The sequence below is a fragment of the Falco biarmicus genome, chromosome 3 (assembly GCF_023638135.1).
Source record: "Falco biarmicus isolate bFalBia1 chromosome 3, bFalBia1.pri, whole genome shotgun sequence".
Lineage (NCBI taxonomy): Eukaryota > Metazoa > Chordata > Aves > Falconiformes > Falconidae > Falco > Falco biarmicus.
Window position 1 is genome coordinate 23,937,283 of NC_079290.1, and position 21,770 is coordinate 23,959,052.

A 21,770-nucleotide genomic window follows, 5' to 3' on the forward strand; every position below is an offset into this window, starting at 1 on the left:
TTTTTTTCAGAGCAGTAAGTTTAATTCTGTCTTTATAAATTGAAACAGAAAATTCACCTCTACAAGAGTAAAGCCAACTGTTCAACATAAAGTAATCTCATAGGTGTTTATTAGGTGTATATTACCTTTTCCCTTTTTTTTTGCTTCAGTTTAAATTCTAATCTGTTCACAAAGTAAAGCCACTTCAAAGTGCTAACTTGGCCATAAACTAATGACTTAATTTCTCTGTTTCTTTGGCTTAGTTAAATCAGACAAATGAGAGCTGGAGTTGGTGAATAAGAGGAAACCAGCGTATGTCCAGGAGGGATGAGCAGTACCTTACTCTTGAGAAGTGTCAAGCTGGCTCAAGCTATGTGAAGCTTCATCCCAAAGGTAAGTGACACAATCCTCAGACAACATTTTTTTGTCTCTTATCTTAGCATTAAGACTTCTTCCATAAAGGTAGGTGTGACTTCCTAAACTCAGAAGTTCATAGAATTCGTGCTTAAACCTGCATAAGATTAAACTTAATGGTCAATTGTCTGTGATAACAAGAAAACTTAAACTTTTAAGCTGGTCTGTTTCAGTTCAGTGAAATCCAATCTCGTGTTACTTCCTTTCTGACTTCAGTGATATGTTCTAATTTGAATCTGTTTCTCCAATTGCTTTCGGTACCGATGTGACCTTCATCCTTATGGATTAAATATACTAATGTGACTTGGAGTTCTTCCATTGAGTGTCAATCTCAGAGTGAATGAAGGTTTAAAAATGAAAACAGGCATACAGATATGAGAAATAATGAAGTGGCAAATGGGTGATATTTTTCGTGTTTCACAAACTATTTAGCCTACTCTTCTATCACATGAAATAATGTGATGCAACAATAATAGAAATGGTACTATAACAGTGATGCGTTGGAATACTTTTTAGTAAAGAAGTTTTGATTAAAAAGAAAAAAGTGCAGAAAGAAATGTGAGTTACCAAGCTGTACTGTAAATAAACGTTAGTGCTGTGTAGTAGGCATTTTTGTGAAATAAAGACAACACTATCCTTCTATTGTAAGTCATTCAGAGAATGATGCTTCATTTGATTCTAAAGAAACCCCATATATACTACAGCAAACTGAGCCAAAAGTTCTGGATTCTGAAGAAGGTCTGAAAATTTCAGCAATTCTGCACTGATTTCAGGTGTGTATTTTAAAGGTAAAAACCTGTCAATTTAGCAAATGCAATTTAATTGCTGAATTGAAAACCTGAAGCTTCGTTACTAAATAACATTTATTTTGCTCTTTGTAATATGAAATACGTATACTCATTGTCTTTCCTTGTTTAACATTCCAGTGTTGTCTATACATTACTGAACAATTAAATGGGTGGGGTAACTCCCCACTATAAAAAAACCTCTGTATTAAGTTTTTTTCATGGAATTTGGTTTGATTTGTTTTATTATTATCAAAAATCTATATAGTTAATAGGTGGATGTAAATACTATAAATTATGTAAATTTGAGGTAAATTATTCATTCATGTTCCTATGGAATGCTAGATTGTTATATGTTGTTTATCAGAGTTGCTTTCATATTAAAATAGAGGATATAAAAGGGTGTAGCTGAGAAAAACTTTGTTGCATAAGGAATAGGAAAAATTAAAATTATGCTTCTAAACACTCTGGAAGTTTAAGAATGTATTAATTCTTGTTTGTTTGTTTGTTTGTTTGTTTTTTGTTAAAATCTCTGTCCTGGACCCGTCTTTACTTGGTGTTTAAAAAATGCATCAAACCTCCACATGCATTACCCTATTTCAAAAGCTAATGCATAAAATTAGGAATGTACCTCTTGTGACATATTGAAACAGAACAGAGATTAATAGGGAGACATGAGAAGTAAACTATTCTGCCATATTTTGCAAGAGTTCCTAATATTCAATAATTTATTCCATGTATAAAATTCAGTGCAATCATACCCATACGGAAAAATACATCTTGCTGCCTAATACTTTTAGGTGCTTATTCAGAATATGCATCACTGTGATAATTAAACTTATGTGAGATATTCTCATCTTCTGGTGCAGAAAATTTCTAATAACCAATATAAAAATATTTGTGTGTGTGTGTGTGATGTAGACAGCTGTTTGTAACTTATCCTATTTAGAAACTGGAGGAAAGAAAGTCTCTGTTCCTCTCTGTGGATGATATGAGCATTCAAAATTTTCAAAGCATAGTGCAGCCAGCTAAAAAGTTGTTGTGGGTTAACCTCACTAGGCAGCTAAGCCCCACACAGTTGCCTTGCCCCCTCCCTGCTTCAGTGGGTTGCAGGAGAGAATTGGAAGGGCAAAAATGAGAAAATTTGTGGTTTGAGATGAAAACAGTTTAATAGATGACACAAAATCTCTGAGCACAAGCAAAGCAAAATAAGGAATTCCTTCTCAACTTTTCATTGTTAGTCAGATCTTTAGCCATCTCCATGAAAGTGGGCTCCATGCATAACAATTACCTGGGAAGACAAATGCCATAACTCTGAACTTCCCCGACCCTACCTTCCTGGAACTCTTACCAATATTTAGCAAACATTATTTATTCTTCCAAGCCATTCATCTTCTCACATATACCTAGTTTTCCCAATCATTTTGGAGAGCGACTGTACTATTCTGCTTGATGAGAGCAGGGGTTTTTTCTGTCCACACTGAAAAAAAGAAACAAGTCAATTTTACTGTATTTTTCTATAGGTGTGAAGTCTTTTTGGACTAATAAACTTCTGGTATATAATAGCAAGCTACTTTCAAGGGATTAAAATGAAGTCGTTCATTTTCATTAGTTTATCCATCTAGTTTCTCATCTGCCCTACAGATGGAGGTTTTAGTGTTACTTTGCATAATTCTGTTTCTGTATTTGCAACTTTAACTTTAGAGAACATCTCATAGTGCTGGTGTTTCTCCTTGGTATACTAAAGCAGTGTGTACAGACTCCACAGTGATGAAATCCATCAATAGCTGACATGTTCACTGTCCTGTACAGTGCTCATATTTCATTTCAGGTAAAATTCTTATTTTAGTTAACGACTATTTTTCTTGTTTGAACTCTTTATGCTGAGGTGAATGAGATGGCACTAATCCATATGTGGTATCTGAAAGATGCATGAGTATTAACACTGTATTGGGTTTAAATGGGAAGGTTTTGGTAGCAGAGGGCCTACAGGCTTGTTTCTGTGAGAAGATGCCAGAAGCTGCACCCATGTTGGACAAAACCCGTTTCAGCTGGCTCCAAGACAGGCCAACTACTGGCCAAAGCTGAACAAATCAGAGACATTGGTAAGGTCTCTGTGATAACATATTTAAGAAAGGGTCAAACATACTACACAGCAGCTGTGAGAGTGAGAAAGTGTGACAGAGACTGCCCTGCAGTTACCATATAAAAAGAGAATGAAGAAAATGTTTCCTCAGTTTTCAGAAGAAAAAACTGAGGCAGTATCTTACTGTTGCCTTCAACAACAGTGGAAGGGTAGAAAGAAGATGGAACCAGAGTTCTTAGAGATGCCCGGTAAAGAAATTAAATGTAATAGGGACAAGTTCCAGCAAAATAAATGTTGATTAGAAATTAGGAAAATTTACTCACAATGCATGTGTTTAAACACTGGAACAGTGTTTACCCAGAGAGATTGTGGCATCTCTATTCTGGCAGACACTCAAACTATGGCTGAATTTAACCTTAAACAAACTGTTTTAACTTGGAAATTTTGTCTACCTTCAAAATGGTCCTTGCTTTGAATAACAGGTAGTTCAATTAGTCCCTTCCAACCTAAGTTTTTTTGTAATTGTATGATTTTAAACAGTCTCCATGTGTCAAAGGCTTCTTGTCTTTAGTGATTCATTACATTTGAGCTAGCTGCTAAGTTTATGGCAGTGTAAGTTTGTCTGATGAATTCTCTAAATAGAATAGTTGATGAAAATGCCTTAAAGATTTTTATAATGCATATTAAAAAATTTGCCCCCGATTGTCAATTTAGTATAAGTGAAAACTGGGGCTTAAGTGGCATTCTAACCAGTGACAGTGGACACACTTTTGTTACAGTGTATAAATAACATAATGAGTACCATTTTTTAAAATATCAGTTTATTTACATAAAAAACCTGCATGTTTCTTGCAGTTGTGCTGTATACTTAGTAATATTTGTAAAAGTGAATCAGTATATTAACAGATTGACAAATATTGAGCAGATAATTTTTAAACTTAATATCTGAGTATAACTTTAGACTTTCTTACTTTCTTCTTCCATACACTTAAGAATAAGTGAAAACATCAAGTTGATTTGAACCAAAATTAGAAAACACAATTGTGTATTGATCTGAGAACTTCTATAAGTAATCTGTAAAGTCACAAGTATGTTTTACCATTATAAGTTACAGAAAACCTATGTTCTAAGTAAAACCAGTACTTGATGTATATCTCTACTGATATTTTCAGATACTGGTACTCAAATAAATAATTCAATCTGCATGTCATTGTAGATATTTCTAGCATTACCGTCAAATACTGTTTGTTAAGAGTGTGTATTCAAGAAACTGCATAAGAGACTAAGTAGTTTGTTCTCTTTTCTTTATTATATTTCCAGTTGGTTAATCTCTGTCTAAATATGGCAAGGTTATTTTTCATCCTTGGAAGTCAAATACTTATTATTAAATGCATGGTACACAGGGTACCAGATTTACCATATAACTCTAATGTTCTGAATAAAAGAAATGTTTTTGGCCTTGAGCTGGAGATGAACAGTAGAAGCAAACAGAGGTTTTTCTAATTTACATTCCGAGGACATTTCTGCTATTATTCTCAGGACTTCAGAAAGATCCACTACAAATTTACATTCTACTTATTCACAAGTTTTCACAACTAACATAGAATAAAATGTCTTGTACCCATAACTATAAAATATTAAAAAAATACTATGTAAATTAAAAGGACATTACAACATTCTTATGCATGTAGCACTTTTTTCTATTTTCAATTTTTGTTCTACATTCATAATTTGTCTACAATATATACATGTGTATTTTAAGCAATTTGGAAATTGTATGAAAATAGTGATTATACAGTGCATTTATCATTATCATTAGGGGGGTTTAATATTAAAATCAGCAAGTCATTTAAACATTCAGCAGAAATAACCTATAATTGTATATTCCAGTCTGAATATGATAAAGGAATTGTTTTGACTAGTGTAAAAAAGTATGCCAAGTGCTTCTTGAAAGAATCAGAACCACTATGCTGTATGAAAGCAGCTAACCATATAATAAGAACTCCATTTACAAGATGAGATAGGGGCCTGTGACAGATGTATATAAGCCAGAAAGAACATTAACTTTACTTACTGTACTGATAGCTGTTAGTACTGGGCCACAGCTAGTGTAGCATATATGTCAGCAAATAATAAAAGTTTCAGAGAAAATGTTTCAGTTAATTTTTCAATGATGGGAATAGGTATCAGATCCCAAATCAAACACCTCTCATGTTTCTAAATTATTCTTTGGTTTAACCACTCCAAGAATTTCCTTATGTAAAAGGCTCCTGCTAAATGGGTCATCTTTTTAGACTAATCAGAAATTGTTCTCTACATACTGTTGCCCACAGGTAAAAATCTGTGTCCCTTCTCTGTCCTGCAGCATTAAATTTGGTTCCCTTGGTGCCACTGAACCCTTAAATATATTCTGCAGCTGACATATATCACTTAAAAGTGTGATGTGCTCTGGCATACTTCCCTCAAAAATCCTTTTAATATGCCAGTCATAAAGCACGAATGATACATTCCTTTATACTCAGAGATTTCATTGCTGCAGGATGGATAAATAGATAAACTGTCTCCCTGAGAATATCTGTCTTCTGAAGAATGGGCATATTTCCAAACCTTTTGGAATAACAAGAGATTAAATAGGGCTGGACATCTCCTGAAGTAAATGTGATCTAGTAGGTCTTCCCATTCTGAAAAACACTAAGTTTGTTATTGGAGGATTGCTTTCTCTTGCAGGCTAAATTTAAGTAAATATACATTCCTGTAGAGCCTCATCTCTTGTCTCCTCTCTATTTGAAAGACATTTTTCAGTACCGCACACATCACTTCCCCTTCTATTTCTTTGGGATATTTCTCATAAAGGTATTGATTACTACGTGCACAGAACTGTAAGGAAATTCTAAAAATATCTGGAGAAAAACTGGTAAATCATGTGAGAGATACAGTTTATTAATATTGGTGAAGCAGTGATGATACATGTCTGAGTATCCTGAGACTCACTACAAAGTCTGGACAGGGTTAGACTGTGACTGTGTAGCTAACATATGTATTGGCTCAGGGTCCATTCCTTTGAAGGTTTGAGCACTCATAGATAGCACTAGCTGTATTAAATAGAACTGCTGTAACAGAAAATCCCCTGAAAATTACAGTGGACTGAGGAAGAGAGTTTGTTACTGATCAATGTGTAATCCATATCTCCTGTTGGTTTCTGCAGAAGACTTGTACACAGCAGCAACTATGAAATATGTTAGGGTTAATTAATGTTTCATGCAATTTTTAATGTGAATTTAATGCACATAAAGGCACAAGACACAGCCAGCCAGCTGCTTGAGTAGGCAAGACAAGAATTAACTTTTAAGTGCTCAAGGCATCAGACTCCAGAAAGATCGATTAAAGCATTTTCCATTCATACCCTAAAACCTGAAGAAGGTGATTTTTGTGGAAGGTGTGTCATGTCTGCCAAGTATAAAGATGTAGTTTCACTTCATTTTAGGTATGAAAGGCACAAAAATAGAACCTGGAAATGCAATTTGACATGGCAGCTAAAGCAGTTTACTAAATAGCTACTGTTAAAATTGACAGTCTAGTTTTCCTGTCTGCAGCTCCCCTCGAATATTTTCATCACTTTCTTTGAATTTTGGCTATTATTCTTTGGGTGACCATGGGTTCAGCTGGTCCAAGTGTTATAGATTTGTTAATAAGTTAAGATTGATTGACTTTGATTGATTATTTGATTTTATAAAATCAATTATGTAATAGAAATATAGAAGGATCAGAAATATATTTTAATGAAACTTACGGTTATATAGTAAAAGCTGTTATACAAATCCTCTGTATAGCCCCGTACCAAGGCCGGAGGAATTGGTCAGAATCCCCTAGTAGGAATGTTTAGAACTTAGATAACAGACTTAAGATTTGAGATGATTGTTTATATGTAACCTAGGAGAATGTATTAAAAGTCAAAATGAGAATTAATGTGAACTGAGTAGAGTCGAGTGAAGCAACCCATAGTTGCCGGCCAAGAAATAGTTACCTTAAGTGAAAGGTAATTCCGGCAGGGGGAGATCGCGACCACTGACTCATATACCTCCTATCCAAATCGTACCCCAGACCCATTTCCAGACCTTTCTAAGCTTTACTGCTCAGAATCGGATACGGGAGGAGAGTAGGTTAATGATTTACGGGAAATATTATGATTATGTATGAATATTTAATGAATATGTATGAATAAGTTCTATATATGGTGTCTGATTTTGAAACTTGGTGTGCGTTGATCGTGAGAGGACTCACTCACGCACCCGGCCGTCAATAAAGAAGTGCCTGCTTATCTACATTACATTGGTGTCAATAAGTTCTTCATTCCGAGATTTCGGTAACACAAGGAGAAATCCAGAAGGAAGAAAACCCTAAACAAATTTATATAATCTTCTAATATTTTAGCTCCCTAAACAAAGGTTTAGTTAAACATGAGGTCAGGCAGGCACCACTACCGGTATGAGAGAGGGCAGGAATCTCAGATGGAAGTTCCATGTTGCTTCTTTTAGTAGTAAGCCATCTATATTAATTAATTAAACAGGGCTCTTCTTTGGTACTGAGACCAAACATAGTCTGACCACCTATTTTTAAATTCTCCTAACCTTTGAAACAACGTGAGCACATGGAAACTTTCTGTTGGGAGTGTTTTTTCCTAACCCGTGCTATGCTGAGGTATAATTTTGGAGAGTCTTTGGTGATTTGGGCCAAAAATGTGGAAAGGTCCGCACCAGGAAAGAGACTATTAAATTCCAGTTCCTGAAAACTCAGTTTTAATTTTCAAATACATAAAACCTACTAAAACAGATTAGATGTAATTAATAGGAGTTCCTAAACCAAACAAACAAACCAACAAACAGAAACTATGAGGGGCTTTCCGGAGCAAAGTGGCCCTAAGAATTTGGGTCACCACATAGCTTTAAGTTCAGAACACAAATTAGTTTAGAGTTGATCTAAAATTTTTGGATACATCTCAGACCCCAAAGCAGTCAGAAAGCCATCAACTTGGTAGATATGGACTGTGAGTGTTTTACTTATATTCAGCACTGTATTCAATACTGTAAGTGATACAGGCAAAGATTTTAGGGATAGTGACTCTTGGCTTAGCCTAACATCTTCTTAAAAAGATTTAAACCTCTTTTTTTTTTTTAAAGAATACTGAAGTATCAGAACATTTTTCAGAAGCCTTACAATTAACTGAAAACTACTTCAAAAGTTTAGGCATCTTTCTTCTTGACTCCTTTTCTAGTCTTATTTTAAAGAACCCTTCATTACTATGAGAACATTAAACTGGCCCACAGGGAGTAATATTTGAATAGCCATAACATTTATTGTCTGACAAATACTTTTCAAATTAGGAATTATGTTTTAAGAATGTAGGTAGAATTCTTTGGTTTTCTTACAATCATGAAATTATTTAGGTTGGAAAAGACCCTTAGATCATCAAGTCCAACCGTTAACCCAGGACTGCCAAGTCCAACACTAAACCATGCCCATAAGTGACACGTCTACATGTCTTTTAAACACTTCCACCCACCACTAGGCAGCTCACTCCCGTGCTTGACAACCCTTTCAGTGAAGATACTTTTCCCAATATCCAATCTAATCTGCTGCTGGTGCAACATGAGGCCATTTCCCCTCATCCTATCACGTATTACTTGGGAGAAGAGACCAACATCCACCTGCCTCCTGTCAGGGAGTTATAGAGAGTTGTAAGGTCTCCCCTGAGCTTCTGTTTCTCCAGGCAAAACAGCCTCGGTTCCCTCAGCCACTTCATAAGACTTGTGCTCCAGACCCTTCAACTGCTTCATTGCCCTTCTCTGGACACGCTTCAGCACCTCAATGTCTTTCTTGTAGTGAGTGGCCCTAAACTGAACACAGTAGGTGAGGTGCAGCCTCACCAGTGCCAAGTACAGGAGGACGATCACTTCCCTTTTCCTTCTGGCCACATTGTTTCAGATACAAACCAGGGCATTATTTGCCTTCTTGGCCACCTGAGCACACTGCTGGCTCCTGTTCAGCTGGCTGTCGACCAACACCCGGAGGTCCTTTCCCACCAGGCAGCTTTTCAGCCACCCTTCCCCCAGCCTGTAGCGTTGCATGGGGTTGTTGTGACCCAAGTGCAGGACCCATCACTTAACCTTGTTGAATCTCACACAATTGTCCTCGGCTCTTCTGTCTGGACAGGCTCATCATTCATCCTTTCCAGATCCCTCTGCAGAGTCTTCCTGCCTTCAAAAAGATCAACACACTGCTGTCCAACTTGATGTTGTTCAATGTAAACACTCTCAGTGGGTAGCTAAGAATTCCATAAGTTGATGAATATTTATATGTATTCATGAGGCTTGACATCTGCCATGTTGTACATATTTATGATTTAGTTCTGTGTTGGAGTTCTTAAGAGAGGTCAGATAGAATAAGCTGTTATTACTTTGCAGTGTCATTTTTAATGTTCCTGAATTTTTAACATTTGCTTGGCAGATTAAACTAATTGCCACTGTGGGCCTGTTTGGGGCAATCTTCATTTCATGAGAAGTAATGGAATTGCATAAAATACAAAAGGACAACCATGTAAAATCTTTCATATTGATTTTCATAAAATCACAGAATATATGAATTTGGGAGGTGCCTGTAGAGATTGCCTTATCCAGCTTCCCAGCTCAAAGAAGGATGAACTAAGAGTAGTTTACTTGAGCCTTTATCAAGTCAGAATTAACAGTATCTCCAAAGATGATGACTCCACAACCTATCTGGGCAACTTGTTCCAGGATTTGACCCATCAACACAGTACAAATTTGGTTCACAGTCTCTAAGGGGAATTTCTTCTCTTTCAATGTTTCAGTTGCATCTTGTCTTGTCACTGGGCACTACTGAGAAAAGTATGGTTCCCACTTCTTCATTCCCTCCCATCAGTTATTTATACACACTGAAAAATTCCCCCTGAGTCTTCTCTTCCTCAGGTTAAGTAGTCCCAGCTCTCTCAGCCTCTTCTTGCATGAAAGTTGCTGCATTCCCTTTATCATCTTTGTGTCCCTTCACTGGACTTGTTTATGTTCATGTTTTGCTTGTACTGGGGAGCCCATCACTGGACACAGCACTCCAGATACGTCCCACCATTCCTGATTATACAGGAAGGATAACCTCCCTTGACCTGCTGGTAAAACTTCTGGTGACTGCTGGCCTTCTTTGTGTCAAAGACACATTGCTGGCTTGGCTCTCACGTTCAGGCCTTTTACTTACAAGCTCTTTTCTTACTTGTTGGTCCCTACTCTGAATTATTTCCAGGATTATTTGCTGCATTATTTTCCCAGGAATTGATGTGAGACTGACCAGACTGCAGTTCTTTGGGTCTTCCTTCTTGTGGTTCTTGAAGAGTGACATTTGCATTCTTCCAGCTTTTGGAACCTCTCATAATTTGCATTACTTTTAAGGAATAATTAAGAATGGCCTCACAATGGCATCAGACATTTTCCTCATCACTTCTGAGTGCATCCCATCGGGTCTCATGGACTTCTGTATATTCAGTTGGTTTAAATGTTCCCTAATGTGATCCTCCTTCACTGAGTGTAATATATATCTTTGCTGCTACAGACATTTCCACTGGTCTCAAGGACCAGGGATTGCTGAAGGCTGAGTGTATCACTGAAGACCGAGGTAAAGAAAAATGTGAAAAATTAGTTCAATTGTATATACTAATTACCCATTGAAAGAAACACCAGAAAATCACATGACAGATTTGTGTTGAAAAACATCTTTGAAAAACATACTGAATTTAATAGGGAATCTCTAGGAGTCCTTTCAAGCACATTATAAAAGTCCCTTCTATTCATAAACTTCCCTTAGAAGTTCCATAGGCTGGCTGAAGAAAGCTGTTTTCTGGCAAAATCTTCGTGATTTTTCATAAGGCCATATGGTAGTAATTTAACTTGGGATGTGTCTGACTAGCATACATACAACATGCATTGAAGTTACAGAACGATGTACTGCATAAGGTCATAGCCAGAGGTATATGTTAGAAAATACATCAGCAAAGTTGCAGTAAACACTGAGTAAAACACAATGGTATAATTTTCTGTCAGGGAAATTAATTATATTTTATTTAGGGTCATATTTTCTACAAAGTTTACTAATGTTTTCATCTTTTAAATGTTACATCTTTGCCCATTTGTGTCATTTAAGAGTTTATGGTTCCATTAGTCATCGAAAAAGAAATAACAGCATAGCTGTCAGCATTATTAGGTATTGGTCTAAACTGATGAAGTAGGGGTTAACTATGTGTGAACCAAGCTTCCTTTTCTTCCTCTTCTGGAAATCTAGCAAAGCATTGTTTTGAAGAGAATGAAAGACAAAATTATATTGTTTAAAGCTATGTAAACATTATACATGCTGAAGAATAATGCAAGTTTGAATGAACGTAAGACAAGATTTACAGAAATTAATAGTTATTCTTGGAGAAATAAAGTTCTAGCTGATGTCCAAAAATCCCACTTTATGTTTTCTTTCTATTTTGATAAAATTTTTCATATTTTCTATGATGATAGAGACTGCCAGAAGAGAGACCGACAATCCACTAAACTTCAAATGCTGTTTTCTATTCTTTCTATTAAATAAGTTAAACTATATAATGAAATATTTACCACCGGGATAAAAATTAATGGTGATTAAAGTCCATACTGATGATTTTAGAATGACTTGAAATGAAAGCTACAAGTAATCAGACACCAAAACATTAAGAGGAAAAAATTAGTATTTCTAACACTTTTTACTTAAAGTAGAATGTAGTAATAGCAAATTAGTACTTGTAGTGTACGTTTTATAAAGGGCAATTTTATAGTAATAACCCAGCTATATCTGTTTTTCTTAATACTGCAGAAATTTATTATAATTTCTTTTTTATGAGATAATTTGTGTCCTCAAAGGGTATAGCCAAAATTCCACCATTCACTTGTTCAGTGCCTTGACAATATATGAAGAAAGAGCTATGAATAAATTTTAGTTTTTCACAGTTTCTAGGGAAAAGAAAAAAGACTAAGGAAGATCTTTAGATTTGAAGACAATATTTTCTGCATTTTGAGGATTTACACATTTCCACATAAGTCTTTTAATTTCCAAAATCCAGGCTGCTCATTACTCCCCAAAACTTGTCCTAAGTTTTAATTTTTTTTTGTTGTTTCTTTGCTTGATTTCTTTCTCTTTATAACTTCAGTATTTGAATTCCCATCTTTTCATTGTACTTATATTTGGGGGTTGCCCCATTTTAAATGTACCTACATGTAGTAACTAGAACTAAACATAGAACCAAAATTTTATGTGTACACAGCACTTCTGAAATCAGACTTACTTCATAACACTACGGGATGACTGTCTTTAGTCTTGTGTTTTAACAACTTAAAAACACCCTAGGGATTATTAGTCTTTGTTTTAGTTGCATTCCTGAGATTTCTATCAACTTCAGTTAGAGGACCCTATAGTGGTTGTTGCTGTGTAATCACAGTGCAAAAAGAACTGGACAAAGGGATACTCCAGACTATGTAATGTCACCATCAAAAATAAAAATAGTGTTTTTCAAGGTAGCTGTTGCCCAAAGACTAGCTGAGCATCGGTTTAGTTGTTGCAGTTGCTGAGGGATTGCTTTTATAACACTTTTATTATTTTTTTTTCATTTCATTTATTAAACTTTTATCTCAGACTACAATTTTTCTGACTTTTGCTCAACTGTTTTCTCACCTGTCACACTGCAGGGGTGTGGGGGAGTGAGCAAGTGTCTGTGTGGGTGCTTAGCTGTTGGTTAGGGTCAATAACCCTGAGAAGAGAGTATTAAAAAAAAATCAATAAAACAATAATATTAGTTTTGAGCTGTTTCTCCCACAGAAAGTAAAGAAATGTATATGCCAATGATTGAATCAAACAAGTACTCTAGAGACATGTTAAAACACACAGAATAAATGCACTTGTAGAATTGTTTTGCTTTGATTAAAAAAAAAAAAAAAGAATAATGACATTTCAAATGTTCCAATTCTGTATTATCTATTATGTATTAATTTTCATCTGGCTCATAGCCAGAAATACTTGCATTCCTAATCTCAATATGTTCTGCCATTACCCAAGCCTTTCTTCTAGAAAAGTAGTAAAAAACAGTTTGAGAAATAAAGCACCTTCCCAGGTCATTCATGTCAATTCAGTGTGAAAATGAAACTAGTCATCACCTCTATAGTCTAAAATAAGCAAGTAACAGATACCACAATGCTTATAATGGAATCACAGCACAATAGTTCTGATCAATGCATTTCTTCAGAAAAAGAAAAAAAAGTTATTGATATGTGTTGTGCCCTTAAGTTTTGGTTTTCTACAACAGCACAGATTTAATTCTCTGATTACACATACATGCAATTTTCCCACCTCACTTTTATAAATTCAGGGGTTTACAATTTTGAAAGAGATGATCAGAAGATTGTTAGATATGTGGTGTAATGTCTGTAATAATTGAATATTAGTCATGTGCTTTCAGCAGATTGCTGCATCACAGGAACAAGGTGAGAACAAGGAAATAAACTTTGCAAGGTGGTATACGTGCATGTCTCTTTACTATTTAAGGTAGTTTCAGATGTGACAATTTTAAGCTACATTAAATAATGCTAGCTGTTAAAAGCAGTAGTTCAAAGCAGTATTTTTTTGCAGTGCACACTGGGTGTGAAGTAAGAAAGTCTCCAAATAAATATTACTATTGCTTGAATTAGGTTCTTACAGTAAGGTATCAAAAATCAGCTTTTACAATCCAGGTGAAAAAAAGAAAAGGCTTATCAACTACTAGCTCCTGTCTAACCATTGACTTTTTAGTTTGTAATATTAGCATCAAATTCTGAATGAAGTTGAGCTAGTAATAATTAATAAAAATAAAATACAAACCCAAATATTACATATTTTAAATTTATATCAATATAAAGTGACATTAAAATAATAACACTGTATTCTCTGTTTATGTTTTCACAAATGGATCTTATTGCTATAAGTACTTTCTTATTAACATTACTAAGTTTCTATCACTTGAAATATCAGTTCTACCTTATTCAAGAAACAGGAAAATTGATTTCTCTAGAGGTATTTTTATTATAGGACATATGGCTTTTATTTGTTTTAATCTAATAGGTGTCTTCTCTTGCAGTTTTATGGACTTCCAGATTTAGACTTTCTGTAAGGAGGATCAAGATGTCATTTATTCATTTATTTTCAGTATTGATTGACCTGGGCTGATAAGATTATGAGTATAGGGCAACCTCATGCAACACCATTTGTTTGTGCTGACTAATTTCCTTCATAGCTGTGCATTTATTATAATAAAGAGTTGGTGGCAGATCTCAGAACTCTAAAGGAAATTTTTTTTTTTTTTTTAATTTTTACGGGGCTCCTTATGCTTTGACAACTCTTTTTCTCTGACCTATTTTTTTGTCATTAGGTGTCCAGTCTTCCTCTTTGAAGAAAACACAAGCAAGAGGTCCTTGTATTTCTCTAATTAAACATGGACCAGAGCTAATTCTTGTTTTGTTTTCTTTTTCTTTCTTTCTTTTGCCTCCTTTTTTTCTGTAACCAATTTGTGAATGATTTTGACCCAAACACTAAAACTTAATATATATGATTTGCTGTGACAAGTCCAAAGCCAAACTTTCCTGCAAATTGTTAAACCCTCTAGGTCCATCATATTGCTATGTGAAGTCACACGAGAATTCAGCTGGCAGTTACAAATGATTATATTACCTTTAATATACTGTATATATCTCAGAGAATTGAGACTAATGGTCAATGCAATAGATAAAAATAAAATAAAAATAAACAGTATTTATTTTGTTCTTTGGTCATGATCCTCTTGCATTTTCCCCCAGTTTGAAGCAGCATTTCAATAACCCATAGTAAAATTCATGTAGCCCATGAAGAGGTTGTGCAGCCTGAGGGAATCAGACTTGTCTCACAGAACGGGGAGCTGAATATCCACCTGCAGGACCCTGCTGACACGTCCAGGACAAGAAAAATATTGTCAGAGCACCATGATGGCTAGTGGCTTCTGGGGGCCAAGAACTGTCAGGGCTCCCAGAAGCACAGAGATTCTCAAGTTCCAGGGCCTGTCCCACCACCCCTGGCAGAAGCAGGGCAGTGGGGAGCAGGCCCAGGCCCTGGCACCTCTATGGGGATGGGCCAAGGCAAGGCCAGGGCATCAGTCCATTGCTCAGGCCCAGCTCAGCAGGGCCGGTAAGCAGGGCCTAGCAGGGCAGGGCTGTGGTGCAGTGGGAGCTGTAGCTCAGGTTTTAAAGCCTGAGCTGCAAAGCAGCTCCCATGGGCTGGGGTGGGCCCTGGCCACGACCTCCCCACAGTGCTGCCTGAGAGCTGCTCCCCAGTGTAAGCGGGTGTCCCTCAGCTGCCCGGGCTCTGAGCTGACCCTGAGCCCTGGCAGCCTGACCTCCATGTGGGGGTTTGCCTACGTATTTCTACTAATCTCCTCCATTTCATGTAATGAAAAACATTTATTTCCTTATGTCAATCATTTAGGCTATATACATGAGTGAAAACTTTGATCACCTTTTCTACCACGCATTCAGCCCCTCTTTGGTTCCCATATGTTGACTACCAGATCAATGGCTCTTTTTAGCCATTTCCTAAGCTCATGAGACACTTTTCCAATTGGAGGGACTAAGGCAGTTATACTCACCCAACTTGCTCTCCTCTGGCACATTCCTAACCCCCTTTCAAGTGCTTCTTCTGAGGTTTTCATCCTGTGATTGTCCATGTAGTAAGATCTTCTGATGAGAAATATTGATATTCCTTATCCATATTATTAATCCTATAAATGATCATAGAATCATTTAGGTTGGAAAAGACCCTTAAGAACACTGAGTTGAACTATTAGCCTAGCACTGACAAGACCACCACTAAACCATGTCTATAAATGACACATCTACACATCTTTTAAATACCTCCAGGGATAGTGACTCAACCACTTCCCTGGACAGCCCATTCCAATGCTTGACAGACCTTTTGGTGAATAAATTTTTCCTAATATCCAATCTAAACTGCTGCTGGTGCAATTTGAGGCCATTTCCTCTCATCCTATCATGTGTTACTTGGGAGACCAACACCCACCAGCCTGTAAGATCTCCCCTGAGTCTCCTTTCCTCCAAGATAAACAACCCCAGTTCCCTCAGCCACTGCTCATAAGACTTGTGCTCCAGACCCTTCACCAGCTTCATTGCCCTTCTCTGAATGCGCTCCAGCAGCTCAATGTCTTTCTTGTACTGAGAGACCCAAAACTGAACACAGTATTTGAGGCACAGCCTCACCAGTGCCGAGTACAAAGGGATGATCACTTCCCTTCTTTTGATGTCTTACTTTGTGAAGCTATTCATGATTACACCATGCTTTTCAAGACAGAAACCCAGATGTTCCTATCAAACAGTTATATAGGCAGTGTGTCACGACATTTACACATTATTCTGTACAGGCTTTTAGCTGTACTTTTTAGTACTCAAATAATAAATCATATTTTACATTGAACACATGCATGAATTGACAAAATATTCCCAAACAGCCAGCACTCAAACAGTATCTTAAGAAAATTTTCAGTGATAATTACAATATAGCTTCATAATTCATTTAATTCATTTCATTCAATTCATTAAATAAAAGCTAAAATAAATAAATTCTGAGTAAAGTTGAAGTAAATAAATACTAAAGTAGATAAGGAATTACAATACTTATTTCATAACCCATTACTCAATAAAGAATTACAGTATGCATTTCATAAGCCATTAGTCATTCTACTTATTCTAGGTTTATATGTTAGTGTCATGTTGCACCTGGATCCAAGAGGCAACGTGGTAGAGGAAGACAGCCTCAGACAAGGACTAAACTCCATGAGCTGCTCTGAAAACCATGCTTGCTGCACAAAGATGCTCCTCAAAGACAGAATTCTGGAGGAAATTTGCTCGAGGCTTGACTTCATTCAGATTTTATTGAGAGCAGGTATCCATTGCTGAAGAGAAAGAAGCATCATGAAATCCTTTAAAGTAGTATTTTATTTCTATTGTGACCTGTAACAGTTGTTATCTATGTTTTACTAATAGAAATCTGGTTGTCAGTGGATACTGAATATTTTAAATAAGTCTATTTTTTTCTTAGAGATATTTAAAACTTTCATTCATATTTTGTAGTCTGTCATTCACATATACGGCCTATAAATTTTCTTCTGTTTCTTAAATAAATAAGACATATCACAAATCTCCACAAAACCCAAACACAGCTGAAGAGCTAATTACATGCATCTTGGAAGAACACACCATTGGCATGGGGAATGCACCTTGCACTTTTATCTTTTTATGCAAGTCAGATCTCTGATACAAGGCTTATTATCATTAGGATTTGATGTCTTTTGATGTTTTCCAGGTTCTTAAAGAAGGTGAAAACAAGTGTCTAACATTAATATATTAGAATTAAAGTACAAGAAAAATGGATAATGCTGATGTAATATAACTTTTCACTTTGTATTTAATTTTTAATATATACCTTTCTGTTGATTTCTCTTCTAATTTTTTTTAACAATAGAAAAATACAGAAAAGAAAATCCATTTTTAAAAACCTGAATATCTTCCATCCTCTGGTAAATTTAGGTTATTTAGATAACCTTTATCTAGAAAGCTTTACTTTTGTCATTCTGAACTTTATTCATGAGCAGTTTGTTTGAATGCTGGTGCAGAATGGACCTTTGTTTGGAGTATTTCAGTACAAAGAATAAATGCTGTAAGTTGTTTTAAAATGAATAGTCATAATAATACCTTTATTGTAAGAAATACAAATAATTTATCTCAATATCTTCAAAGGGAGTAGGGTTAGGCCTAGGAACACAGTGAGGGATTAAAAAATTACAAGGTAGCTGGTATGACATATGAGGGTTTTTTTTAAAAAACTCTAGTTCAAATTTTGAATTTGAAGAGGGAAAATAGTGATTTTGTAAAGTAGATTCTTATGTATAGAGCAACACTGGAATATACAGGAGTGGAGGAAATACTCCCACTACCTGACTTCATTCATCTGAGTTCAGCATCTGAATTGGGTGACTAGTTTCACTATGTTTGGGTGGAAACCAGAGGAGCCAAGAGCAATTCCTACCCATCTCACAGCTCTGTATTTACGCCAATCTTTTGCACACAGGAAAATAAAATAAAATAAAATAAAAATCTGTGCAGACCAGAGAGGAACAACATACTGTACTCAACCTTTAGATCTGGAAACTCAGGAGACCTGAACCGTTGGTGCAGCGAAACACACCTACCCAGAAGTCAACTGCTTTGGAGAAGAAATGTACCTGCAGTAATGAATCCAGATCACTTTGGTTAAGCTCATGATCTGAACAACCTTTCCAAGGTTTCCTCTCTGTTACTTCTATACATATACTATAGGACTGGCCCTCTAATTGCATATTGAATGTACATTGAAACAACTCTAAAAAGATAGTGAAACATTATTTGGGGGAGTTCTATGCTGAACATACAACTGAGGCCACCTCTTCACCATACACAGACTGAAGAGTAAATTGTGAAATTATTTTAGCTGTCATGTCACTATTAATTGGTATTGTTTAAGATTTAGGACTAAGAGTTTGATTTTGAACCAAATGGGATCAGTGTACAGTTTTGCTGTCTTCAGTGACACAGGATCAAATAAAGATTCTGGCAAGTTACCCATCAATAGACCACTGAAGAGTAAACATATAGAACTTGCCAAGAAATAGAAATATGCATCATAAAAAAGGTTCCTCTAGGTTAGATGAAAGAATAATAATAATAAAAGAAGGTAGTTTTCATATGGACTTTTTGAACAAAAATTCTGTTTGATGTGAAACCAGTCAGAATTATTTGGATACTGTCCCATCTCCAGGACTCTTTTGTCAGTCATCTTCTTTCTGCCAGGAACTACTGTTTTTTTAGATGTAATCCTGTATTTCTAACTCAGATTCAGTATGTTTTTCACACACCTATGCATCTGCCATAAACATTGTTGTACTTTTTAAATTTCTTTAACAGTTTCTAGCATGCATTATGGTTTTCTTAGTAGATATTTAGCATTTTGTATTAGTCAACACTCAGCCTAAATACTGTGACAGAATTCTTTGGACACAAGTATAGCAACTGAAAACAAAATAATTTCTTGACTATTACTTGCTTAGGAAAATAATGCAATAGACAGTATTGGAACTACCACATTTTGTATTGAATATTTTCTTCACTGTTTTTAGAAGAAGGATCTGGAAGTCTTTTCTCTTTGCAGAAGGATGGTTATTAATGTTGTCATGAGCACAAGCTTTAGCTATGCCCCCAGCAATATAGCCTGATGATATTACCATGCACAGCTGATTTCCACAGAGCTACTGGGTTCTTTCAAGAAGTCAGTGCACTGGTGACCTTTAAACCCCAAGTCTGGTTCTAGGAGTGTTGTCTGCACAATACTCTTTTTCACCTGTTGTAGTGTCAGCTTCTGATTGTCCTGGGTTTCCTCATACATCCTTTCTGAAATTTGTCCCTAGACACAAGCTTGCCCCAGCTTTCTCTGCTCTTCACTCATTGAACTATATAAACAAGTGCAAATCTCCTTATATGTGACATAATGAATTTAACAAGGCCTTTATCATTAATCAGTTGTGATGACAGCCTTTCAATAACAGCTAATGGCTATGAAGATGGTGAAAAAGCTGAAATTGCTTCCATGAAATGGCAGACTAAACTAGAACTATTCAATTCGAAGAAGTATTTTGGAGGGAATAAGCTATGGGAAAACCATAAAAAGCTGATCAGAGAACACTTTCTGGACTTATTCTAGCTTCTGAGAGCCATGGACAGGTCATGGTTCTGCTTTCTTAATATAAAAATAACTTGTACAGCAACAGAAAACACTTCTGTGCACTTGCTTAAAGCAGGTTTCAACTGGGATAATTGTTTTTGCAGTATTTCGACATTGGAGGGTGGAATTTCTATCAACTGTTAAAACAAGCAAATCCTCAAGAGGCTGTTAAATTAGATGTTGTTCTTGTTATATTGTAAGTGTAGATTTCCTGGCTAGATAACTATCTCCTCTTGTGGGCATTTCTTGTTGTCCTGCAATTTTATTAGGGAGATTTCTGAACATAAACGTGAGTTTTAATACACCAAACAAACTATATTCCTTTTGGGCTGCACAGACTCAAAACTGTGGAAATGCAGAATTATCCCAGGAAAGGTGATACCTCCTTGCATAATCCATACAGACATATACATATTTTTTATTTCTTCCATTTAGAGTAGAAAAACAAAGCATAAGGACAAAATGTCATATAAATAAAGGCATCTCACTGTTAGCTGGCGGTAATGTTCGGTGTCTATGAAGTAAGAATAATGTATTTCCTTGCTGCTTTATCTTAGCAACTGAAAGGTGACCACATTAAGATTTACCTGACAAGACAGTCTTGAAATCAAGCTATCATTCAGTATCAAAGACTAGTTGGGAAACTGTATACATCCTTAAATTACATAATTATTTGTCTTTCTGTCAGTCCACAAGGGAACTGCACATTTCGAACACCAAGTTCAGTATTGCTAGAACATATAGCAACACCAGAGATCAGAGTGAGGTGTAGCCTAGACAGAGACCCACAACACTTACAAATTAATTGAGCAGGGTGTAACAAATATTAGCTTGCCTTGAACATAAATGCAAGTTTTCAGACATGCTAAATAAGTAATTTAGCAAAGAAATAACAGTTCTGGGGTATTATTGTTACAAGAGTACTACCAAGTATTTTATGACACTGTGAAATATAGCCACATAAAATGAGCTATATGATTACCAAAGGGGAAAAGAAAGATGGACACACCTGTACGTAGGAGACATCCAAGTGACAAAAGCTGCCCTCCAAAAAAGAACAAAGAACAAAATATTGCAAATAGGCAGGGCATACTCCTAAACTGACTGGCAAAACTGGAAAAATAGTAAATGGTATCAGGAGCAAAGGAAACCTTCCACTTCACTTCCAACTTCTCTTGCTCTTAGGCAAGATCATTTTGGTCTCAGTGACCAAGAATTACCAAGAATGTCAGCCACCAGTGTAAATACACAGCATCAACTCTATTGTATACCCGCAGCTAACTTAAAATCTAATTTTAGAGCCTGTTCTGTACCACAGTGAAGATCTGTATTTTGTAAGAATTGACCATTCACACTAAGTGCTTTGCTAGCAAAATATTTTTTTTTTTAAAGTTCGGTTTTAAAGAGGCTTGATTTTTCAGTATTATAAACACTCCCACCACAGCTATCTCTAATTCCTATGAATGAACAGATGAAAGGAGAAACTGTTAGAACCCCACTGAAAATTAAGAAGAGTTTTAGACAATCTTTTTGCTGAGATGAAGGTGAGAGAGTTTTGTCTTCATTTTTAGAGATTCATGGAGAATAAGATATTCAAGATCATA